This window comes from Dryobates pubescens, chromosome 7 (genome assembly GCF_014839835.1).
Source record: "Dryobates pubescens isolate bDryPub1 chromosome 7, bDryPub1.pri, whole genome shotgun sequence".
Taxonomy (NCBI): domain Eukaryota; kingdom Metazoa; phylum Chordata; class Aves; order Piciformes; family Picidae; genus Dryobates; species Dryobates pubescens.
In genome coordinates this window covers 1,984,691-2,011,580 of record NC_071618.1, presented here as the reverse complement: position 1 = coordinate 2,011,580, position 26,890 = coordinate 1,984,691, and the positions used below count along the sequence as shown (strand labels likewise).

General features: G+C 43.9%; 1 protein-coding gene across 5 annotated transcripts in view; it reads right to left on the bottom strand.

Annotated features, from left to right (window-relative positions):
- NPAS2 (neuronal PAS domain protein 2) overlaps window positions 1-26,890 on the bottom strand; it is a 133,968-nt gene that overhangs the window by 75,471 nt on the left and 31,607 nt on the right. The window lies entirely within an intron of this gene.

The window sequence follows — 26,890 nt, the reverse complement described above, 5'->3', positions numbered from 1 at the left end:
CATTCAGACAGACTTGGACAGGCTGGAGAGCTGGGCAGGGAGAAATGTAATGAAGTTCAACAAGGGCAAGTGTAGAGTCTTGCACCTGGGAAAGAACAACCTTACAGATCAGTATAGCTTGGGGACTGATCTGCTGGAGAGCAGTGAAGGGGAAAAGGAACTGGGGGTCCGAGTGGATGGAAGGAATCACAGAATCACCGAATCACCAAGGTTGGAAGAGACTTCAAAGATCATCAAGTCCAACCTGTCACCACAGACCTCATAAACAGACCATGGCACCAAGTGCCACGTCCAATCCCCTCTTGAACACCTCCAGGGACGGTGACTCCACCACCTCCCTGGGCAGCACATTCCAATGGCTAATGACTCACTCAGTGAAGAACTTTCTCCTCACCTTGAGCCTAAACTTCCCCTGGTGCAGCTTGAGACTGTGTCCTCCTGTTCTGGTGCTGGCTGCCTAGGAGAAGAGACCAGCATCCTCCTGGCTACAACCTCCCTTCCGGAAGTTGTAGACAGCAATAAAGTCTCCTCTGAGCCTCCTCTTCTCCAGGCTAAACAACCCCAGCTCCCTCAGCCTCTCCTCATGGGGCTTGTGCTCGAGACCTCTCCCCAGCCTTGTTGCCCTTCTCTGGACACATTCAAGAGTCTCAATGTCCTTCTTAAACTGAGGGGCCCAGAACTGGACACAGTACTCAAGATGTGGCCTAACCAGTGCAGAGTACAGGGGCACAATGACCTCCCTGCTCCTGCTGGCCACACTATTCTTGATGCATGCCAGGATGCCGTTGGCCTTCTTGGTCACCTGGGCACACTGCTGGCTCATGTTCAGGCAGCTGTCAATCAGCACTCCCAAGTCCCTTTCTGTTTGGCAGCTTTCCAGCCACTCCGACCCCAGCCTGCAGCTCTGCATGGGGTTGTTGTGACCAAAGTGCAGCACCTGGCACTTGGACTTGTTGAATGCCATCCCGTTGGGCTCTGCCCATCTGTCCAGTTGGTTGAGGTCTCTCTGCAGGGCCCTTCTTCCCTCTAACAGATCAACATCTGCTCCCAACTTGGTGTCATCTGCAAATTTGCTGATGACTGACTCAACCCCCCCATCCAGATCATCAATGAAGATATTAAAGAGCATGGGGCCGGCCGCCAGCTGGATGTGGCACCATTCACCACCACTCTCTGGGCATGGCCCTCCAGCCAGTTCCTAACCCAGCACAGAGAACTGGACTGCCTCCTCTCTGCTGAATTAAGTTCCCAGCAGATATCTGGCAGGTTAAAGTCACCCACAAGGACAAGATCAGATGACCTTGAGACAGCCTCCAATTGCTTATAGAATATTTCATCAGCCTCTTCACCCTGTCTGGGTGGTCTATAACAGACTCCAACCAGGATGTCAGATTTGTTAGGCATCCCTCTGATTTTAACCCACAGGCTCTCAATCCTTTCATCCTCCACTGCAAGCTCTGTGGCAAAGAGAGACTCCCTAATATACAGACCCACCCCTCCTCTTCTCCCTCACCTGTCTCTCCTAAAGAGCCTGTAACCCCCCAGTGTAGCACTCCAATCACATGTACTGTCCCACTATGTTTCTGAGATGGCGACTATATCATAGTCTTCCTGGTGGACCAAGACTTCCAGCTCCTCTTGTGTGTTACCCATACTGCATGCATTGGTGTACATGCACTTCAGCTGGGCTGTTGATTTCTCAATTGACCCTAATTTGTTTCCCACTTTCTCCTCTCCAGAGAGACTGGTTTCCTCACCCACCCCCTTCACACCTAGTTTAAAGCCCTCCCAATGAGCCCTGCCAACTCCAAAGCTAGTACCCTCTTGCCCTTTCTAGATAATTTCACCCCAACAGGATCCAGCAGGTTGGGTGCAGTAAAAGTTGCCCCATGATCAAAGAACCCAAAATTCCATTGCTGGTACCATCCCCTGAGCCAATTATTGATGGCATGGGTTCTCCTGTTCCTCTCAGTGTACTCCCCTGCCACTGAGGGAACTGATCAGAACACCACTTGAGCTCCTGAGGGTCAACTCAGTGAACTTGAGGGAGCTCCAGGGAAGTTGACTCAGCACTCATTAGACAATACCTAGGGTTAGGTTTTGGGCCCCCCAAGATTAACTGGACACAGTCCAGCAGAGGATCCCCAGCATGGTGGGAGCTGAAGCACTTGCCTCATGAGGAGGGGTTGGGGTACAAGAGATGGCTTTGGGGATGCCTGAAAGTCCCCCCATTGCCTGGAAGGGGTTAATGAGGAACTAAAGCCTGACTCCTCATTGTGGTTCAGCATGAGAGAGTGAGAAATAATGGGCATTAAGTTGAGAGAGGAGAGGAGAAACTTTTCCCCATGAGGACAGCCAAGCAATGGAGCAAGCTGCCTGGAGAGGCTGTGCCATGCTTATCCTTGGAGGCTTTCAGGACCTGACTGGGCAAAGACATAAGCAGCCGGAGCTCTGGTCTGTCTTCAGAGCTGGTCATGCTTTCAACAGGAAGTTGGACTGGAAACCATTTAAGGTCCTTTCCAACCTGAGTTGTCCTGTGATTCTGGATCCAGCTATGACCAGGAACATACTAAGCATACCAGCCTCCTTTAATTAGTTCCTGTATTATATGTGTTCCTAAGCCCTATTTTATTATGCCTTTGCTCTTCTGGCTTACAAATAGGTTGTGCACTGTCTCCCCTACACTGTTGTCCCTCCTGCTTTACAAATCTGCCATCCAGGAGAAAAGAATGTAGGATACACCTCTCAATGTTGTGTGTCTGTATGCCATGTCTGTTATATCACTTTTAGACATTAATTTCAAAAAATATTGACTTTAAGATAGAATTAACATGAGAATGGCCCTTAACTGTAAAACCTGTTACTTTTCCCTCTACTTCTCATGGGTTTAATTTGGTTTAGGTATTTACAAAACTTTAATCCTCATAGTATCAGAAGTCCTGCATGTACCAAGGCTTAAATATATACTGCAAAAAGAAGTCCCTCATGTATGAGCATCTTTGCAAAATCCAGGCCTACATGTAGAGGCAGAGCTGCACGGATTATTTTGTAACTGTTAGCTCTGAAATCTTCCCTTGAAAATGGTCTCAGCTATAAAGTACTCTCAGTTTGAAGGATCTGTTCAAGTCTATCTGGTCCTGGAAATAAGATTTAAATAAGTAGAATAATATGACATCTGATCTCTGATGTTCTGTTGGTCAAATGTTCAGCCAGTGCAGGCAAACTGGCAGAATATGGGAGTATAACATTATAAAGACTTAAATTTGTCAAAAACTCAAGGACTGTTGTTTTGTTTCAAATGAACTACATGGAAAACACCAACACAAGCATAAAATCATTATTTTTCAACAGGACTCATGTCAAAGTCCCTCTGTCCCTCTATTTTTTTTTTTTTTCCTGGTAGGGGTAAAAAAAAGAGTTTCTTGACAAGATCATTTTTATCCTTCCCATCTATTAAACAGGCTACAGTGGCACTGGAGTATAAATCAACATTTCCAGGAGCTGACACAGGTTGGTTTTGTCATTTATTTGTTTATGGATGACTCTTCAAGAACCAAATTACTCTTTTAAAAGCTCTGAGCCTAGGTTTAATTTTGCTAACAGCAGAGAAAAAAATACTGCAGGAAGAAATGCTGAACTTCTGACAGTGCTGTCTAATTAACTGTCACCATTTTACACCAGTTGTGATGGTGTCTCCTCTGCATATAAGATGCTGAAATAAATCTTCACATCTGCGGAGATTTCAGGCAGACACTAAACAGGAAGCCAAATTTCCTTCTGGTTTTAGGCACATAACCAGATGTGGCAGCTCTCTCTTCATTGAGCAGGACCTGGTGGGAAGGACTCTGCACTCTCAGTGCCCTTGCCTTCTCCCCACCCCAATGGTAACTTGCTTGCTTCTTCAATCAGCAAGAACCAGTGGGCCCAGCTCCAAGAAGTGGACCACGACTTGAGCCAGGCAGTGTGTACTCTCCTTGGCCTTCACTATCCTCATGGGCATCCCAGCATGGTGACACCCATGGGGACTCAGCTTCTATGCCACTGCTGGGGGCTGGAGGTAGGATGTGTAGGTGGAAGCCTGACCACCCCTGCAGAGAGCCTGCAAGAATCAACAACTATTCTGCCCTGTGTAAGAGGCAAAGCTGTGGCCTAAATCTGCTGCTGTACAGGAAAAAAAAATCCCTATACAATATAAAGAAATAAATACAGACATCAACACAAATAATCCCATTGCTTCTGTGTTAACAGCTTGATAACCTATCTGCTTCTAACTCACATGCTGCTCTACGTTTTCTGCTCTGTAGTAACTATCACATCTCTGTCAGCAGAACTAAATATTTAAACATCTAGGGAGATGAATCATGAAAGGATGTTTTGGGGAGACATTTTTAAATGGACAATTTGTTGTCATTTAATTTTCAGAACTTGCTGCCTCTCTCTTCTCGGGATGGCGCCTGCAAGCCTGTGACCATACAGACTATTGCTCTGTATGGCTTGCTGTCTCTCTTGCAGGTGAACTATGCAACCTGCAGTGCTTTCAGGTAATTTCTGATAAAACCAAGGCAGGAGGATGCAGGTCAGGGTTTGGCTGGGCACTAATAAGTATACAGACATATGAAGGCCAGAGACACACAATCTGCCTGGCTGCACAGATGCACACTCTCCAGTTGTGATCCTTCAGTTTTGTGCCTTGAGTCCATAAAACTGGCAAGAGTTCAGACACAGCATCAGACTAGGGTTGCACCTATATTTTGCACCATCTTGAATGTTTATGCTCTTAAGTCCCTCCTATCTCAAGCTGTACCATACTCCAGCTGTGTTGCCAGCATGTCCCCACCAATGTGCAAAGTGCTGCTGTTCTCAGCTTCTTCATGTAACCAGTGGGTCCCATTTTTACAATGATGAAGTTTCTCCGTAGTGATGTAAAATTCAAATCAGGTTTTACAAAGTGAATCTCTAAGGAAAAAGGATAATTATTAAAGAGCTTCATTAGTGCTTTGCAATCTTAATTATGATAATTATATTTTTGTAGCTAATATAACTGAACTCCTGTTTTTAAATCCCATTAATGAGCATTTTTAATCCTTCTCCTACTGGGCCAACCAAACCCTAACACTGAACTTTATATTTACACAGAGCACTATTTCAAATAAAAATGATGCCCTGTTTACTTAGGGTCTCCATTCCCTTTTATTCACACTTTGAAGGTGCACCTTCTCCCAAGACACAAGAAATTAAGAAGAACAAAGATGATTTCATCAGTCTGGGCTTGATTTCTCTTTCTGGGAACCAAAGGGCACAGTCCGTGTACCAAAATGGCAGCTGCCTGTCAGTACTGGCTGACATCAGGGAAGCCTGTGACACTGATGCTTCCTTGGAAGCAAAGATTTAAAGTCCTTTTCCTGAACAGCTGAAGGGTTGAGCTTCACCCATAGGAGTAGGCAAAGGATGCAACCCACTGCATGAAACAGACTGGCTGAGGGAGATCAAGTAGTTTCTCTGCCATACCAGAGCAGTCCAACAGGCAAGTGGGAGGCCAAGAGGTTGCAGGAACTATGCTGTGGTGGCCAACCATAATTGATGGTCAGGACCAAAGAAAAAGGTGGCAGTGGGAGAGAAAAATAAAAAGAAATCTCAATAAAAAAGAAATGCCTAAGCTCACAAACGATTTGTATGGTATGTGAGCTAGAAAAGGCACCTCCCCAAATATCTACTGCTGGAAATCTAGAAAAGTGTCCACAAGTGACAACAGTATAAATGATCTTTTCTGAATATAGTTTGTAATTCCTGATAGAGCAGAATTTGGTGCTGTGTCCTACATTATAAACCACCCACCACCAGCCAGATGCAATAGACTAGAGGAATTTTGTTATTAGTCTGTTTGCAGTCAGATATTTTGTAGTTACTAACAGAGAGTAAAAGAGCAAAGAGCAAAGAGCATACAAATGTCAATACCTTGATAAAGAAATTAAAACAATAAAGTATATATTGAACATTATCTGCCCACTAATCTCTAGAGTAAATTCAGAAAACTAATTAAAAGCTTCTGCACAGATAAATGATAAGCTTCTTTATTCAATGAGCTCAACATACGAACAGAGGTTTGTGTTGATATCATCGTTATTAGCAACTGCATTAAAGCAAATTATTTTTGCTGCGCTACTGGGAATACAGTGATTTGAAAAACAAAATGTTAAGGGATGAAAAATTCAAGTCTTTACTGTACTGAGCATATTGCATTTCCTGTCCTTTTTATTTATTTATTTCAGGTAATCAGAACTTTAATGGGTCAGCATGACAAAAGACAACAAGAAGATGACAAAACAAACCCAAAGCCTGTACAGAAGCAGGAAAAAAATCTCTGTGTAATCATTCTCCAATGGGAGTCCAGCTTTAACAGGTAATATTCCCTTGCCACATGGGAAATTCTCTAACTCCCTAATTACTGCACCTTGTGTCCTTCTATCTGCTATTGGCTTTAACATTCACAGAGAATTTTGTCTGAATTTTATAGGGAGGTTTTTGCCTCCTCAACTATAATTGATAGGTGCTCTATTTTTGTGGTGCGATACTGCTGTCTTGTGTGACGTAGCGTGGCAGTGCTGCATGGGAAACTTGCAAGCCAGCCAGCCTTGCTCTCCCTTGGTGCTTCAAGAACAGACCCCATCCCAGGCATGCCTTTAGATGGGTGTGACTTGAGAAGGGGGATCCTGAAGAACACTTAAGATAACAAACTTTACAGCTTAAGCAGTGCATCAGAGCCTGGATTAATTAATTGCAACATACAGTTGTTCCTGTATCTGATTATTTAGATTCAATTAAAACTGATCCAGCTCCAGAACTCGGATGTCTTTGGGATCCCACACAAGGAAATCACTTGAATGGCTTGATCTTTTAATCCATACTGTATTGCAGTGATCTGGGGCTGATTAGCATAAAACTAGCTTTAAACTGATGAAATGGGGGAATGAGAGAGGAGTCTAACTGCGTTTGTTTCTATTATTTATTCATACACCAGCATCTTCTTACTTCATATTGTACATTAAACTCTCCCTTATTGATCAAAATGAAACAGAGAATTCAAAAAGTCTCAAGCTAATGTCCTCTTTAATACAGGCTAAATGCAGGATACAGTCCATAGAGCATAAAGAGCACTTAAATTTTAGCGGATTCACTCAACTGTGGTGTTTCAGAAACAGAGAAAGTCATTAAAAGCCCCAAAGCAAAATATTAAATTATGCCTCTGACAGATATTAACTTTGAAAAGAAAGAATAGAGACACTGAAAAGCACAGTGAAATACTGATGTGCTGATTCACCTCACGCTGATGTACTGCATGAGTTAGAACTGCAAAATAATGCATCTCTTCTGTGCCAAATTATACTGGAAAACATCTTTTGGCTATGATGGGTGCTGCTTCCCATTTGGAATGTTCATCCTTCCTTTCCAATTAAAATTAAAAAAAAAAAGCTGTCAGAATATCAAGCTGACTTGCTATTTTATTTGCCATCTGTGTCAAATATTCATACAGACACACTAAGTATGTGTCTATCTCCCAAAAGGCCTGAGTTATTGCACACTGTTACCTATCCCTCGTAATTATCAGGGTAAAAACTGGGAAGGGAAAAAAACCTGACATAATTTTAGATCTCTACTGATGCTGAATGACATTTTATTTCAGACGGAGTGCCATGGTCATTACTGGACCACCACATTTGGAAAAGTAGGACTTCAACCCTCGGTTCACCACGAATTTTGCAGGTAATCTACAAAAATCAGAATGAACTATCAGCAGAAAGTAAAGTAATTTACATCCCATCTGTTCTATAGCCAGCATTGTGAGTGCAGCTCTTGCAGACATATCTGATCTGGCTTTAAACAAGTAGTTAAGCGTCAGTGCAGTTCACTGTAGGTCTACTAGTTTACATATTTACCCAGTGTAGGGCAGCTCAGTTTAGGGGTATAAAAGGGGAAAAGTGAAAGAGCAGGAAAGAAAAAGAAGCAGTTGTCAGGGAGCTGAGGTTGGGTCCTCTGGTTCATAGCTGTGTGTGAAGCAGCTGGCAGAGGTGAATTGCAGAGCTATGGTTGAGATGGGGAGAAAAGGGCAAGCCCTGTGTCCTGTTTCTAAAATCCACACAAAGAGAGGGATCCTTAAGGCAGTTTTGGGGACCCCAGAAAACAGCTGTTGTCACAGGATGGAGTGGGATGTTTTGTTGCAAAGGTGCTATTGCTGGTCTTTGTCCAGTGGGTTTAAAGCAGTCCCAAGGGTGGATATAGAAACTGTAGCAACTACAGAAAACACATTAATTTATACAAACTGTGCCAAAGGCAGTACAAAATTTGGTATCACAGCACTTTAAACAAATTGCACTTCTCCCTAATGCCACGCTGTTTTTCAAGGTATTTGGGTCTGGGGTTTTTTGCTTTGAAACAGAAAAATACTTGGTTCCCCATGTGTGTTCCTTCCACCCATCCCCCCACCCCTTCCTTTAGATACTTCAAAAGGCAAGCTCCTGAGAAAACTTTTCTGCTGGTTCCTATTGTTTCCTACTTCAAGTGAAAAAAGTACATGATGTTAAATCCGAACACCAAGACTTTGTGAATGCGTACACTTCAGAACTCCAAACCTTTCAGCCTGTGCCAATGTAAACCACCTAAAGTGCAGAGAATTAACTACACTTTATCCTCTCTGACCATGATTGAACAAGTTCCAGTCCTAAAATCTATGGCAGGGAGTTTCTCAAATCTCCCAAAGCAGAGCAGGGCATTTTCGAATGGGCATGAGAAAAAGAGGGAGATCCTCATCAAAATCTCAGTTCCAGGCCCTTGGCTCTCTCCTTCAAAAACTCTCACCTTGCTGTTTTTAACCACCACAGTCTCAAGGATATGGGGCATGAAAAAAGCCCTCCTACCTTTGCTAAGTGAAATGCTCCACATTCTTTAAATTCCTGGGAAAATAACACAGAAATTTTAATAAGCACTTTGGCAGCACATACTGGGGGTTATGTCACCCACCCTTTTTGATGTTGTTCCATTAATGTCTAACTGATCTATTTCCTTGAAAAACAAGTGCCTGGGTCAAACCCCTGGAAATCAAAAGGGGTAAGACGTACGTTTTGGGAACCCACTTAGGGACTTTCTTTCCCTCAGACAGCAACAGCCTCTCCCTGTCTTTGCTTCTTCCTCTGACTGTGGCACTCTGGACCAGCACCCTCTTCCCTGAAGATAAACCACCCTTGGGGGTCCTGGCACAGTGAGGCTTTCCTCCTGCATGCACACATCCCATCCCCACTTCCCTTTGTTGTGCTGGATCCATTGTCCAGGTCAGAGGCTCTGTGTTGCCTTAAATGACATCTTGTGTGTTGGAGCTGGGTAGCTGGGAGCACGTGAATGCTGCTATACCAGCCAAACCCTGACGTTCACACTGGCCATGAGAAACTGGTGTTTGGCTGCCACTGGGCAGCCAGAATGGTTTAAACTGAAGGTGGTCGAAGGAAGCTGGAACCATAATAGGGAGGCTGGGCCATTAAAAGGCTAGCATTCCTTAGATTTGCTTTTATGGATTTATTACTTTACTGGAATGAGCTGACACATAGGTGCAGCTGTGCTTCAGCTAGGCCACTCTCTCCTTCTAGGCTATTTGAAAACTGACATTATCCTGAGAAACAATGAGGAGTCTTACACCATCCTGTGAAGCTAAAGAGTGAAATGTAAGAAAATGTTTTTCCTGATATATTTTTTTCTCTCTGTGCAGAAATAGTGAAGTGAAGGAAAGTAGTAATACTCCTACGGAATTCTGACCTACCTGGCTATAAAAATATGTTACTCACATCAGTTCAGGAGACAGTTCTCTCAATCTTGCTTCCTCTGCAAATGCAGTTATCTTGCTCTGGCACTTTACAAAATACTCTAAATTACTATTAAATTAAAATCTTTTAATTTATGAAGGATTTCAGCTGAACTCATATTTCTGTGCCATTAATTATCAACTAGTTTACTGACTCTGGGAAAAACATTCATAAATCAATCTGAATGTACTTCCACCTTCCCTGCTGAACTGGGTGCCATCAGTCACACTCTAACCTGTGAAGGATATATTTCCCTTGGCTTCATCATTAATCTCATTTCAAATCATGTATTTCTGAATGGGCTCAGGGCAACACTTTCAAACATGGGTTTTTCAAGCTAGTGATGGCAGTATACTTAGCTGTCTGAACATGTGGATGGGTTTTCAGAGGTCTTCTGTGATGTGTGACAATTTCCCTTTTGCAATGTTAAAACTCCTTTGTTTCTTTGTTGGCTTTAGTGGGGGTGTTTGTTTGTCTGTTTTTCAGAAATAGTAATTACACTGCTCATATTTTAGACAAAATATGATTTCCAGTGGAGATCTGTGGAAGTATCAGTGGAAACACTGGTAGAGATAAATCACTGTAATTGAAGGATGCTTGGAAGGGTAGTTAAGTCAGATGGGTAAATATGGATTAAAGTGCTGAACTCAACATCCAAAATGGAAAATATTGACCTTGATATGCAGTGCTGATCTTTAATGTGCCTTCACATGGCAAAAAGATCTGCAGATCTACAGCAAGGGTAACTCATGTCCTAGAACACAGTCTGAGGAGGACTATAGTAGTATGGCAGGCAAGTGAGATATTTCAAATGCCTACAAAACTAGAAGGGTATTCTTACTACCACTTCAAAACAGTGTTACCTTAAGGTGAAAAAATAAGTGTGCTGTTTCACAGACCAGTCAACAAAAGTAAAGATTCCTATTTCATCAGCTTTTCATTCTCTGTTTGCCAAACTCAACACGAACTTTGGCAGAGGAAGGTATCTCAGGAAGTTATGCAGACTGACTTATGTATTAATCTTCACAGTGACACCCATTATGAGAAACTCAGTGATATGTGGAATGTTTTATGATGTGATTTCACTCTGATAAATAGCTAATCACCATATATTTGTGACAACAGAGAATTACAGGGAGCAGTGATGCATGTTCTGAAAAACACCATCAGGCCTTTCACGCCCTTTGCATAATGCCCTATCATCTCATCATCTGCAGTGCTTAACTTTGCAGCCTTTCTTTCAGAACCACCAAAAAAAAAAAAAAGAGTCACCATAAGAATTCTAACATTTGTCAAAGCCTCCTTTCTGTCTTTTGTGCAGTTTGTTTCTTTATTTTTCTTTTCAGTAGAAGTGTATTACATGCCACTCCACAGCTGGTAATTGTATGTGCTTGAATTAAAGCATTGATTTTCATTTTTGGAGTCAATCTCACTCTCTTTTACCTGAATGAATTACTTTTTTTTCATGAGAAAAAACATTGGTACTGGACTTCAGATACAGAATCAGAACTACTGCTGGCCTGTATTAGGAATAGCGTGGCCAGCAGGAGCAGGGAGGTCATTGTGCCCCTGGACTCTGCATTGGTTAGGCCACACCTTGAGTACTGTGTCCAGTTCTGGGCCCCTCAGTTTAAGAAGGACATCAAGACACTAGAATGTGTCCAGAGAAGGGCAACAAGGCTGGTGAGAGGCCTTGAGCACAGCCCTGTGAGGAGAGGCTGAGGGAGCTGGGATTGTTTAGCCTGGAGAAGAGAAGGCTCAGGGGTGACCTCATTGCCCTCTACAACTACCTGAAAGGTGGTTGTAGACAGGAAGGGGTTGGTCTCTTCTCCCAGGCAAGCAGCACCAGAACAAGGGGACACAGTCTCAAGCTGTGCCAGGGGAGGTTTAGACTCGAGGTGAGGAAAAAGTTCTTCACTGAGCGAGTCATTCGTCATTGGAATGTGCTGCCCAGGGAGGTGGTGGAGTCACCGTCCCTGGAGGTGTTCAAGGGGAGATTGGACGTGGCACTTGGTGCCATGGTCTAGTTGTGAGGTCTGTTGGGACAGGTTGGACTTGATGATCCTTGGGGTCTCTTCCAACCTTGGTTATACTGTGATACTGTGATACTGTGAACTACCTGTCTTCAGGAATATTTTCTGCTCTCTTTTTGAAATATTGAATGTTTCTAACTTGTGCATTACCCAAAGGGGGAAAAAGAAAAAGGATAATAAATCCCTGAATAGCTAGCACAGCTCCTAAATTCACAGCTATCTTTCAGCTATTTTGTGTTGCATTACAATTCCTTGGCTTCTCAGATGATTCTCTATTGTACAGATAAGCAATAACAGTCTGGGCAAAGCTCAAACATGAAGCCTTGAAAGAAAATACAGGTGCTGCTAGGAATTACACTGATTATGCCATGGATTGCAATCTATCGTTTAGTCAGTGGTGAGGTATATTAAGAAGGCTCCCTGGGATCCAGAGTCTCTCTGATCCTTTCCCTTGTATTATCTTTTTCACAGATGCAGGCACTTTTCCTTCTCTAGTCTACTCCTGGGGAACTAAACTGCAGACCATAAGAGTCAGTCATGTGGAAACCATATGAAGAGAAAAAAAACACCAACACACACACACACACAAAAGAAGGATCATAGGTTGTCATCCCAAAGAGATGTTCAAAAAAAGACTGAAGCTTTGTGCCAAGTTTCAGAAGGCAGATTTCTTCTCTTTCTCTCTCAAAACCTAATCATCACAAGCCAAGTCTCTGACCTGTTGCTTTTATCATACATTCAAAGCCATCTGCTGTTTCCTTATTCTTAAACTATCAATCCAATTATCTTGGGCTCAGTCTGGACTTTGTATCTCTCTGGAATGCATAAAGCTATTCAACCTGCCCTCCTGACTTCCCACGTCCCTGGTGAGAACCACCTCCTCTACAGCATAGCCCCGTCCAGATGTGGTACAGGGGAAATACCATTCATCTGCCAGCATCCTTCATCACTTCAGTTAGGATGGAGAAATAAGACCAGTCTCTGTTCTCACTCACACTGATGACAAATCCTTCAATATAAGCAGAGCTAAAGCTCTGTAATACTGACCTAGTGCTATACACTGAGCCACTGAAGTGGACCTGGAACAACAAAACATAGCTGCTGCTTCCCTTTTCTAAAGAGGTTTTCTGCTAATGTGGAGTCATGGTTTGGGTGAGGAGTTTGCCCATTCCACAGAGCTCCAGCTGCACTGCATGCTGTAGGTGTCAGAATTTGGCTGAAGATTTCTTGTGAAGATTTTTTTCTTTTTGGTCATACTGTGTGCCATATTTGTTGTGCCTTAGGCTCAACAAAGACATTCTCTGCAGTGTTTTAAGAATTTATTTCAATACTGTGTCTTGCTTCCTCCACACCTCAAGATTCTGTAGACAGCCCATAGCTTTCCCTGGCTTCTTTATATAGCCACTCAAGTACTTTCAAACAGTCATTGTTATAAACTCCAACATAAGGACTTAACACAATGCAAATTTACCACTGGGGTGGGGAAACAAACAAAACACTCAGAAAGATGTGGCTGATGTCTCATCTCACGTGCTTTCAGTTCTGTCAGGTTACATGACATGAAATGCTAGTCCACACTGGTTACTGCATGTCTTTTTTGCTTTAAGACCTGTGGTTCATTTTGCAGCTGTGCATTAAAATAGGTTTTCTCTGAGGCGCAATAAAAATATCACAGTAGAGACATACTTCATCTTTTGGACACTATGTTATGTGATGAAATTTTTCATGGTACACTTAGTTTGCTTTTGTCCCAAGTAACTGAATGTGAGAATGTGCACCAACCTGCTCCAAAGCAATTGCATTAGCCACCAAAAATTCAGAAGGCCACATGCTCTTAATTTGACTCTGTTAAGCAAAGTGGTTGTTACTTCTGCAATGAGCTTAAGAAGGAAATAAAGTGTGAGAGCACTTTATTCGTGTCTGGCTACCCTATTGTCACAGTATTACATAACAGGAGAAGTAAATATAGGGATAGTGGAACAAGGCTTTCCTTCGTCTGGCTATGATGTCTGTATTACTGACCACTTTCTGGATTTGATTCTTACTTTATTCAAACTCTCTACAGCCTTTACAAGTGGAGCATGTTGATTTCTCACTATACTTAGACTAGCTACTTTTACACTGCATCCATTTCAGTCTAATAAAAAAAGATACTGGTTTATACACTGCTTCCATTTCAGTGTAATAAAATAAAATACTGGTTCAGGAGCTTGATGCATAGTTGGGGAGTATCTGCTTTCTATAAAGGAATGGAGCAACTGATTCAACTTCTTTGCTGTATAGCTTTTGTTTATTGACAAACTTATTCCTGTAAAACCTGAGGGTGGATGAGTAAAAGGGATTGTGCCCACATTTAGATAATCCTTGATACCAGAATTTGGGAGCCTGATACCAATTAGAGCCACAGCTGTAATCAGGATTTTCTGAGAAGTGGATGCTTCTTGTAATGCAAAGGTGAACCTTACAGAAAAGCCTAGGATTTTTATAGGATTATTATGCTAGAAATAATATGGTGATGGCAGACTTCATGTGAGGTTGAAAGAACAATGATAATTACTGGCCTCTATCCAAGAACAATCAGGAAGAATTTGGGGAATTAGCACTCTCTTCAAGGAAAAAGTCACTGGCTGCTCTGGGATGATGTGGATTTTATGTATGGTTCTTTTGCTACTAAGATTACACAAGCTCTCCAGCCTTGTCTTTGCAAAAATATTTAAAGATTTTAAATGGGCTTTGCCCTAGAGAGACAGAATCCAAAATGCTGTTACACAAATAAAGTGAAGAACAGGAAGCCTATATATCATTTATTTCCTCTTGGAATTGGTGACCTTCCATCAGTCAGTAGTTTCCTTCACACTTTCTCACTTGTGAATTATAAGTTAATCAAGAGTACAATGGAAACAATGCATTCATAGCCTGCTGGCTGTATTCATCTCACTCCTCAGGGCGGATTATGGATGTTAAAGTTGTAATGAGCTTTCTTTTAGGCCAGTTTTGACCTCAATTCTGACTTTACCAGCAAAAATTCCTCACGTGAGTTTATGCAAGATGCATTTGGAGAATACACTGTGTTCTGGAAATGGGGGATGTGAAGCAGAAGCGCTCTAAAAAAGTGTGAGTATCTCCTTGATTTTATCTGCCATGTTTTAGGGCAGTGGAGAAAATGGACAATAATTCAGACTAAATATCTTTAAATTTTTGTTTGTTTGTTTCACTTGGCCTCAAAGGATCAATGTCTAATTATTTCTGAAAGGTTAGTATTTCTAGAGAGCCTTGATCCCAGAACTTACGACCCAGTAAGACGGCCATATGTGGCTGATGTGATGAAAGAAGTAGTTATGGGGAAGAGAGGTCTCCTGTAGCATGCTGACAGGCTGCCTCCTAAAGTCTGGTCCTGGGTTTGCCATGCTGAGTGATATTGATGTTATTTCACACTTACCAGGGCAGAGGGAGGAGGATTTTAGCATATCCTTCTGTTTTACAGAGCTGGCCTCTTCTGTGGGCCTTCCCCTTGAAAGGGATACAATATTTCCATTGGAAGTGTTTCTTTTCAGAACATACAGATGAGCAATAGCCATGAATGGAACACTTGGGAAGATTATTCTCTTACAACTGATAAAACTAGTAGTAACAATGGAGGAATTATTCTCGCATAAAGAAGAGTTGGTCTGAAAGGTAAAGAGGTGGTAATTAATTTCCTTTAATAGTCACACTGGGATCTCCTGTAAGTGTGCGGTCTGATGTTAATAATATATTTTCCCCCTTATAATTAATGTTCATGTTCTGTTCCTGTGGGACTCTTCTCCACTATCCTCAGCATTGTCATTACTTAAGCATGCACAAGCAACTTTAACACCTTGGTAGATTGGTAGCTAATCCAAACACTGCTTCCCTTGTCCATATCTTCTCTCCTGTCAGATTGGTGACAAATGTCAATACTGCAATCACAGGAGAGCTGGGAAAAGATAAGGTATTTTGTCCCATTTTGGAAGAATGTGAAGTTTTGAAGAAAACAGTAAGATAGCACATGGGAAAAAGTAGAATCACTGATCATAGAATAGTCTGGGTCGGAAAGGACCTTCAAAGGTCATCTAGGCCAGCCCCCTCTGCAGTAAGCAGGGGCATCCTCAACTAGACCAGGCCGCCCAGAGCCCTGTCAAGCCTCACCTAGAATATCTGCAGGAATGGAGCCTTAACCACCTCCCTGGGCAACCTGTTCCAGTGTGTCACTACCCTCATGGGAAAGAACCTGCTCCTAAGAACCAATCTAAATCTGCTCTTCTCTAGTTTGAAGCCGTTGCCCCTTGTCCTGTCACTGCAGGCCTTTGTAAACAGTTTCTCTCCAGCCTTCAGGTACTGGAAGGTCATTGTTTATGTCTCCCCAAAGCATTCTCTTCTCCAGGCTGAACCACCCCAGCTCCTTCAGCCTGTCCTTGTAGCCAAGGTGTTCTCCTCCACTGGACCCACTCCATCAGGTCCATCCCAGAAATCCATGAGGAATTGGTTCGGGAACTGCTGAGCCACTTGGACACCCACAAGTCCATGGGACCGGATGGGATCCATCCTAGGGTGCTGAGAGAGCTGGCAGATGAGCTGCCAAGCCGCTATCCGTCATTTTCCTCCAGTCCTGGCTCACTGGAGAGGTCCCAGATGACTGGAAACTGGCCAATGTGGTCCCCATCCACAAGAAGGGTCAGATGGAGGAACCTGGAAACTCCAGGCCTGGCAGCCTGACCTCAGTGCCAGGGAAAGTGATGGAGCAGATTACCCTGGCAGCAATAACTGCACACCTGAAGGATGGCCAAGGGCTCAGGTCCAGCCAACATGGATTTAGGAAGGGCAGGTCCTGCCTCTCCAACCTGATCTCCTTCTATGATCAGGTGAGCCGTCTGGTGGACGTGGGGAGGGCTGTGAATGTGGTCTACCTGGACTTCAGCAAGGCCTTTGACACCGTCCCCCACAGCAAACTGCTGGCTAAGCTGTCAGCTTGTGGCTTGGACAGCAGCACTCTGTGCTGGGTTAGGAACTGGCTGGAGGCTGAGCCCAGAGAGTGGTGGTGAATGGTGCCACAGCCAGCTGGGGCCAGTCACCAGTGGTGTGCCCCAGGGATCAGTGCTGGGCCCCATCCTCTTTAACATCTTCACTGATGATCTGGATGAGGGGGTTGAGTCAGTCATCAGCAAGTTTGCAGATGACACCAAGTTGGGAACAGATGTTGGTCAGTTAGAGGGTAGAAAGGCTCTGCAGAGGGACCTTGACCGACTGGACAGATGGGCAGAGTCCAATGGGATGGCATTTAACAAGTCCAAGTGCCGGGTGCTGCACTTTGGCCATGGCAACCCCATGCAGAGCTACAGGCTGGGGTCAGAGTGGCTGAGAGCTGCCAAACAGAGAGGGACCTGGGGATGATGATTGACACCTGCCTAAACATGAGCCAGCAGTGTGCCCAGGTGGCCAAGAGGGCCAATGGCATCCTGGCCTGTATTAGGAATAGTGTGGCCAGCAGGAGCAGGGAGGTCATTGTGCCCCTGGACTCTGCATTGATTAGGCCACACCTTGAGTACTGTGTCCAGTTCTGGGCCCCTCAGTTTAAGAAGGACATCGAGACACTTGAACGTGTCCAGAGAAGGACAACAAGGCTGGGGAGAGGCCTTGAGCACAGCCCTGTGAGGAGAGGCTGAGGGAGCTGGGATTGTTTAGCCTGGAGAAGAGAAGAATCAGGGGTGACCTCATTGCCCTCTACAACTACCTGAAAGGTGGTTGTAGACAGGAAGGGGTTGGTCTCTTCTCCCAGGCAACCAGCACCAGAACAAGGGGACACAGTCTCAAGCTGTGCCAGGGGAGGTTTAGACTCGAGGTGAGGAAAAAGTTCTTCACTGAGCGAGTCATTTGTCATTGGAATGTGCTGCCCAGGGAGGTGGTGGAGTCACCGTCCCTGGAGGTGTTCAAGGAGAGATTGGACGTGGCACTTGGTGCCATGGTCTATTCGTGAAGTCTGTTGAGACAGATTGGACTTGATGATCCTTGGGGTCTCTTCCAACCTTAGTTATACTGTGATACTGTGATACTGTGTATTGAGGGCTCCAGAACTGGATGCAGTACTCCAGGTAAGGTCTCACCAGGTCAAAGTGTCAGAATCAAATAAGCCTCCTCCATCTCTTCTGCTTTCTGAGGCTTGTGATCCAGGGATGGGCACCTTACCAAGGTGCTGGACCTACTTGCCACTGCAAAGCTGTGCCACAGCAGAATAAGCAAGGATGCTTTCGTATTTCAGCAGAGCTTGCAGCTCTCATACCTGCCACCAAGGGCAGGGACAGAGAACAAAGCCAGGGCAGAAGCAGCATGGCCTGAGCTCCTTCTATTTGTCAGTCTCTGGTGTAAGTCAAAGCCTGTTCGATATACCTGTCCTATGCACCAGAGACTAATCAACACCCAAATTACTCCAAGATCCTCTGGCTAAGCCAAGCTGGATGCTCCTTTGCTACAAACACAGATATGACTCTTCTCAGAAAGAAACAAATCTAAGAGATGACTTGTTCCTTAACAAAAAGAGCAGAAGAGTAAAAAACTGAAGAAGGACTAGGAAACTAACTGCTCTGACATTTTACCCCTTTCCCCTAGAGTTTTATACTTTTGTTAATTTAAGGCTCCTGCAGGGCAAAGGTGACACAGCAATTCTTTTCCCTTTACCCCTACATTTCCTTTAGCCTTTAATGCAATCCTGGGGTCTGTTCATCATGCTTTAAAAGATTAGGGAGAATTACTCTCAACAGAGAGCTCAGAAGAGGGAACAGAACAAAGAACTCAAATACACGCATTCTATTTCTACAGAATAGCAGAGATGCATGCTTCCAGCACACTACACAGCATTGCATGACAACTCAAGTCACACAAATCCACTAGTTTATTTTATTTCATTAAGCATGTTAACTTGAACAATTGGGCAAAAAGTTCCCAAACCAAAGTGCTTCCGAAAGTGCTTTATTTCCCTCTGCTCTACCCACCATGGCTGCTGCCACTGCCCAGTCCAAATGAGCACTTTCACTCCTGCGTGTCCAGCCTTACATGCACTCTTCCATCTCTTTGCACACAGATGAACGGGCTGCCCTTTGCTCTGCTTTGGAAACTTTCACTTTGATGTTATTAAAAGTGGGACAGTTACTTCATGGCGGAACACACACCTATGACAGTATTTTTTAGGGCTCAGCAATGACCTTGAATGACAAGCGGTCTGGCTCTTTGCTTGGGCATGTGCTCTTTGGATTGAGAAAGATTTTTCTGGGGCAGCAGAAGAAACTAAAGAAATTGTCTCACATTCTCCATCTTCTCCCTCTGACCTTCCCTGCCCCTTTGTTTTTTTTTGGTTCTCAGCACAAGGAAGAGCGAACAAGTGAAAGACAGAAGCAACACTACATTCACAAACCTTCCTCCCTAATCCCACACCTACTTTACACCTGCAGTCCCAAGTCAAAGATATTTCACTGACTTCTGTTAAAACAAACGTAGCATAACCAGCAATTTAAATTTTCTGGAAGTGTCTGTACACATATACTGTAGCAGACTTTCCCTTTTTTACCTTTTAAGGGAACACCAAAGTATCTGCAGCTTTCACTTTAGAACCAATTTTTACTTACTTCTCTATGAATAAGAACTCTATTATACCTTATTTTGCTAGCACATACAGACTTCTGCCAGATATATCTCTGGGAAAGACGAAAAAATTCCTGGCTTTTGAATGCCAACAAAAATGTCCAGTGTTGAAGACAGAGCTTTAATGCACACAAGGTACTTCTTGATATTACTCTGCTAGTTGATGTATCTCTCAAGTAGTAAAATGGTTAGACAGGACTAGAAACCTGTAAACTGAGAGTGCCACCGTTATTGATTCATTAACAGGTGTGCTCCATAAGACTCAGAGTTATGGTGTAAGGAGATTTAAAGCCATTAGGCAAAATGCCATACAGCACAGAAACATCGTCTCTGTAATGGGTTGGGGCAAACCCCCCTCCCAACACGTGCAGAAATAATGACTCAAACAAACTGATTGCAAAAGTAGTGGAGGGTTTAAATAGAGAACAGTGAGTGTGCACAAAAAGGAAACATAGTGACAAGGAAGAAACCAAAGTAAACCCAGAAAGACCCCAAACCCCACCTGAGGGTGCACCCAAAACCCCCCAGGGCTCCTCCTTCCCCCCCCCCCCCCCCCTACTATTAGGCTGGTCTCAGCTGGCCAGATCTGAGACCTCCCATCCCCCAGTGGCCTTGGGCCCAATCAGGCCCATGGCCGGGAGATCTCTCCCCCAGTTACCAAGTCTTGGAGAGGGAAGGAAAGAGGAAGTGCCAGACCCCACTGCAAAATTTATAGTGGTGCAAGGGATTATGGTAGAAATACCTAATTTCCTGTGCCCACCCACTGGGCTGGACTGCTGGGCACAGGAAACACCCCTGCAGCAGAGGGCACCCAGCCCAAACCACAACAGTCCTGCACAATACAGCTAACGCAGCAAAGTGACTTCATAGTAACCAAACTGGAAATAGAATACATAGAATACATAGAATAAACCAGGTTGGAAGAGACCTTCAAGATCATCACGTCCAACCCATCAACCAATCCAACACCACCCAAACAACTAACCCACGGCACCAAGCACCCCATCAAGTCTTCTCCTGAAAACCTCCAATGATGCTGACTCCACCACCTCCCCAGGCAGCCCATTCCAATGGGCAATCACTCTCTCTGTATAGAACTTTTTCCTAACATCCAGCCTGAACCTCCCCTGGCGCAGCCTGAGACTGTGTCCTCTTGTTCTGGTACTGGTCGCCTGGGAGAAGAGACCAACATCCGTCTGTCTACAACCTCCCTTCAGGTAGTTGTAGAGAGTAATAAGGTCACCTTGTATTGGAAATATTTCAAAGGGTGAAATGTCAACGTTTATTTTAAACACTGCACTTTTTTTCCCCCTGCTCAGTCTGACAAAAGGTATTTCTCAAATAGATTCAAGTTTTTCCCCAGTTTTCCAATTTTGTATTCCTGCTTTGCATTGGAAAAAAGCAACCTCCAAAACCACAGAAGGGAATGGAGATTAAAGATTATTTTTTTTTAATAGAAGGTTTCAGTACCTGTTTCCAGGTCCTTATGTATCTAGGCCTTGCACATTCAAACAAAGGTTAATGTGAAATGTTATCTACAAAATATGATTTAAGGAGAGGATTTCCAAACATGTGGTAGCAATTTCTACCTGGAAAATGGTACATTTTGAGTTAAAAAAAAACCACACCACAGAACAATTAAAGAGCTATTTTGTTTATCTTCCAAAGAAATCTTTGGGATACTGGTTTCGTGGAAATCTGGAATATATTCTCTCTTTAACTGGAATTACTCAGATTTCCTGAGTAACTACTGGGAAGATACATAAATATTCCAAAATTTCATATTAGAAGTGTCTCATTTGTACATAACTCATAAGCTCCTGCAGGAAGTGTCCACTGATACAGGTGTTTCCTACAATAAAAACTCCTAATTGGCCTGATGCTTCTTCCTCCACACTGTTTAATCACCACCTCAAGGCTCTGATTCAGGAGATGATGTGGGAATGACGTGAACTGCCATTGCAAGTTTCCAGTTCTAGGAGGCCAGCTAGGGATGGCAGTCCTCTATGAGGTAGCTCATGCCTTTCAATCAGAAAGCTTTTGTGTGCTTTCTCCCCCAAAGTGGTAGGAGATGCCAAGGTGCAAACTAGATCCATCATTTCCTGTAGGAGGTTCATGGTAAAGCCATATAGTGGTGTTGCTTCACACTTGGCCTTCCTGGTGTGACTGGAGACCTGCTAGTCTGTGTCTTTGGAGCCTGATCCCCAAAGTGTAAAGCAAAGAAATGGCCCTGCCAAGTGAGAGTGGCAAGGCAGCTCAAATAAACCAAAGAAAATAGTATTTTCATTTACATTATGAAAACATCCCTTTCTTCCAAAAAATTATATCATGGTGCTATTTAAAATACATAGTGGCAGCATAAGCTGCACTTGCACAGTGGTGCAGTTCTTCCATCTACAGGGAAGCTTATGTCAAGATACACACACTATGTTCTTGCTTCTAATTACGGAATAGCTGAAGTCTTTTTTAACACCTATATTGTATGGATTTAACATGCTAATGTGTAAACCTGTCTCAAATATCTAATGCTGAAAATGTTTTACTTTCTTTTTTGGTACCCTTAAGGAGTTAGTCCTGATAATTTAACTCAATCAGGCTGAAAGGCATTAAATGAAATGTCTGGAAGGAATTAATTTGAGTGCGTATCAAAAGTTGGCTATACCAGTTTCCCCTGGTAAGTAACATGAATGTGTGTGAACTGGAACCAGATACATTGATTGATTCACCTCTATTGTGAAAATATAGTTTAGAGCTAAATAGTTCTCTGTGCTGGGTTAGGAACTGGCTGGAGGGCCGAGCCCAGAGAGTGGTGGTGAATGGTGCCACATCCAGCTGGCGGCCAGTCACCAGTGGTGTGCCCCAGGGATCAGTGCTGGGCCCCATGCCCTTTAATATCTTCATTGATGATCTGGATGAGGGGGTTGAGTCCATCACCAGTAAGTTTGCAGATGACACCAAGGTGGGGCAGGTGTTGATCTGTTGGAGGGTAGGATTGCTCTGCAGAGGGACCTTGACAGGCTGGACAGATGGACAGAGACCAATGGCATGAGATTGAACACATCCAAGTGCCGGGTTCTGCACATTGGTCACAACAACCCCATGCAGAGCTACAGCTGGGGTCAGAGTGGCTGGAGAGCAGCCAGGCAGAAAGGGATTTGGGGGTACTGGTTGATAGTAGGCTGAACATGACCCAGCAGTGTGCCCAGGTGGCCAAGAAGGCCAATGGCATCCTGGCCTGGATCAGGAATACTGTGGCCAGCAGGAGCAGGGAGGTCATTCTGCCCTTGTACTCTGCATTGGTTAGGCCACACCTTGAGTCCTGAGTCCAGTTCTGGGCCCCTCAGTTTAGGAAGGAGGTTGACTTGCTGGAACGAGTCCAGAGAAGGGCAACAAAGCTGGTGAGGGGTTTGCAGCACAAGCCCTGTGAGGAGAGGCTGAGGGAGCTGGGGTTGCTTAGCCTGGAGAAGAGGAGACTCAGGGGTGACCTTATTGCTGTCTACTACTACCTGAAAGGTGGTTGTAGCCAGGTGGGGGTTGGTCTCCTCCTGGGCGGCCAGCACCAGAACAGGAGGACACAGTCTCAAGCTGTGCCAGGGGAGGTTTAGGCTGGATGTTAGGAAGAAGTTTTTCCCAGAAAGAGTGCTTTGCCACTGGAACAGGTTGCCCAGGCAGGTGGTGGAGTCACCATCACTGGAAGTGTTTAACAGGAGACTGAATGTGGCACTTGGTGCCATGGTTTAATTGATTAGGTGGTGTTGAGTGATGGGTTGGACTTGATGATCTCTGAGGTCTTTTCCAACGTGGTTAATTCTATTCTATTCAATTATTCACCCAGGAAAATATGCATCATCCCAATGGAACTTCTCTAATGACCTTAAGTAAACTAACTGCACTCCTCCTTTCTCAAAAGCAATGCCAAAATACCAACAATAGCATGGTGTATATATCTATTTTCTGAGGTGCCGATTTTACAATAAGGCATTGAGAAAAAACTGTCTCTATCCACAAACATTATTTGAGTTGTATTTGCAGCTACTGCTGTCCTTCTGCATAAATTCAACCACAAAATAACAGAAGACAATGTTCAGGGCCTCTTCTTGGTCTGTAGTTAAAAGGCAAATTGAAATGCACCTTGACCATGCTCTGTTGGCATTTTTCAAAGGACAAGCCTTGTGTCTGCTGCCAAGCTGCTTCCCAGAGCACCATTCTGTGTTAGGGGTTTACAGCTCAAAAACATCATGTCCACTAATACAAGTTTAAGAATGGCATCTGTTGGTATCTGGCTTCAGATATTTCTTAATTCTGAAGACTTGAGTTGCTCAAGTCTGTCAGTGGTATGGCTGGAGCTAAGGCTGAGGTTGAAGACTGATGGGGATGAAAAGCAAATCTCTTTGTTGGGATAGAACAAAAGAATGTAAGCACAATAAAGCACAATCACCTGTAAAGCTGGATAGGAATAATATGCTTTAGGTTATGTCAGTCTGGGGTTTAATGTCTTGGGGCAGAACTAGAATTTGGGCTCAAAGACCTGAGTTAGGCATTAGCTGATATTACAGTTACAGCCTACAGCAAAACCTTGCTGCAGGCCTCACTTACCAAACACAAGGCTATGCCTTAGCCTGGGCAAACATGTAAGCTTCCTCAGCACTCACCCTTGTGCCACATAAACTCTTAAGTTTGATTTTCAGCTGTGGGGAGTCTTTTTACTGATACACAGGTTTTTTTCAAGGGCTATTATTAGCGTACTGAAATGAAACAGCTGTTGATATGAAAAGCTTTGATACAAAACCAGGCCAAGGTAACCTTAAAACAAGTATGACTTCACGGTTTTGACAAATACATATGCTCTATGAAGGCCTGTCATGCATCAGCACATAGGAGCTAAGGAGGATTCGCATGCTGGTAGCCTAGGAATAACACTACTAAAGGCAGCAGATCCTCAGTAGGAAAGCAGAAAGAGGAACCCATTCTTGAGACCATGTCTCTGCCGCTGAAGAGAACAGTATCTGGTCGGTGACTTGCTCCCTCTGAGCAAATGAGCAAGCTTGAGCAAGTCAAGCAGCTTGAGAAGTCAAGCAGCTTACAGCTGTCTATGTTTTGTTATGTTTGCATGTGGCACATGCACATTATCAAATATTTTTAGAGTTCTTGCCTATCTTCAGCTCTGACTGAAACATCACAGGTGCTGGGACAAAATCACTTGTCTGAAGTCCTGTACAAGTGTCCATATTACAGGGGGAATGACTGTGAACAATGTTAGAAAGCCTTGTAAGGCCCATTGAGCTGGATTGAGAACAAATGTCAGCAAAGCAAATGTCTTATGAATAAACCTGAAGTAGATACGGACTGCTGGAGTATAGCAAGGAGGACAGCTAGTATTAGAGACAGGGTTAAAGGATGGAGTAGTGGGCATCAGTGGAATCAGGGGTGTTAACTTATAGACCCTGCAAGTTCAGCAGGGATGGAGGATGGCAACTGGTTTTGGAGCTGAAGAGCAGGTAGTTATATGTGTGAGGAAGGGCATGTGAGCTTCTTTCAGAGATACGACTGAGATCGTTTCCTATCTGTATCTGGTATTCTGGATCTGCAGGGCAGGGACAAGGTCAGTGGTCCAATGACTTAGGATTAGTTATGGCTGTAAACCTGGTGTGGTTCAGCTTCTGTGGTTTCCTCTAAACCCCAAATTAAAACTGATCTTGTCTAATCCCCTTGGGGCAACCTGGTATCATCCCAACGCTCTGGGCCTTAGACAATCCAAAAATTAAACTCTTCAGATCATCTTTCCCCTAACCCCAAACAAAATGATGTCAGTAAAACTCAGAAAAAACACTACCTTTCATCAGAGGTCCCTAGCTCTCACTGCAGCCCAACAGGCCCCGATGACTGTACCTGCAGACTGAGCATTTCAGCCCTGTGTGTTTTTAACCATAAACACCAGCCTAAATCTAATCCTGTCTTTAATTACCCAAAGACTCCTAATAGTATAAAAAAAAAAGTAAACTTTGACTCTTGCCTTCTCTGCCTCTTCCCCTGCAGAGGTTTTAGGGTCCAGCAGCAAACTGAACTGCCTATCCTTGTAATTCTTGCCACTCAGCCCTTCGCAACATGTATCCCCAGACTTTATTACCTATCTTGCAGCAACCCTCATGGGGCCAAAATTCAGCTTAGAGCATTTGGTCCTGTCTACTCTCCTTTCATACCAGCCTTCTGGCCTGGTGCAGTTCATATATTTTTCTCCCCATTCAGTATTTCCATATCTCCATATTTCCATTGAACCATATCTTTTATCACAAACACTATGTAAAAGTCACCCAATGTCTCCTCCTTTTTTTCTACACAGCTGGCTGTCAGCCTCTACCTACAGTTCCAAGAGCTGGGCTTCATTCACAATAACCACAGTTTTTCCTCTCATCAACTAGTATTAAATTATATCCCAGCTTCAATGCTAGTTCTAAGTTTAATTTTCTCTATCCCAAGCAGAAGAAGTTGGTCTATGTGAAGTAAGGGGCTGAAAGTGGCTTTAAGTGGGATATGCATTATTCACTTGGGCCCATCTCAGCATTACCATTGGGTCCAAAAGCTTATGTCCACTGATGGGTGCTAGAAGACACACACAGTGAGGGTATTGCAGTCTCGGCTGAGTGGGAACCATACAACTATGGGTAGGCCTGTGGTGAGGATTAGGAAGAGCAGAGATTTAAGAGATGAATTTACTACTATGTCCTGCAAGTTCTTCTGTTCCAGGATGATATACTGTTGCCTGGCTATGGCTATACTTAGAATATGAAAGAGATTTTCAGCTTTTTTATACAACCCTTTTATCTCTTTCCTCTTTACAAAAATGTCAAATAAATGTCACTCATTGGTGAATTCCTTTGAAAATGCCCCAGCTCATACTCTTCATGGTGAGGTGGCTGCCTGGTGGTGTCTGACTGTACTTCTATAAAGCAGTACTGCTCTGCTTCAGGAGGCTTCTATGGAGGTTCACTGCCAGTTCTACACCAACATTCCCCAGACTCCCTAAAGACAAAGCAGGTGTTATAACCAAAGTCCAAGGGCCTGAATAGCTGCCTTTATATCTTGCTTGAGTCCTGTCTGCCACATCAGCTACATTCCTGACAGTGAGCTGGGTACTTTTAGAAGTGTAGAGATGGGGAAAAGGCAATCTTCCTGCATCGGGGCTGTGCAGGAATTCCCTGGCCAGGACATGTCACCCAGAGAGCAGCCTGCCTGTGGGTAAGTGAACCATTTGCTGTCTTAACTCCTATACTGCACTTTTGACTAAACTTTTGGGTCTGAAGAAGCTGTATTTTTCTGGAATGTTTGTAGAAAAGTAGATTCTTAGTTTGCTGCCAGGTA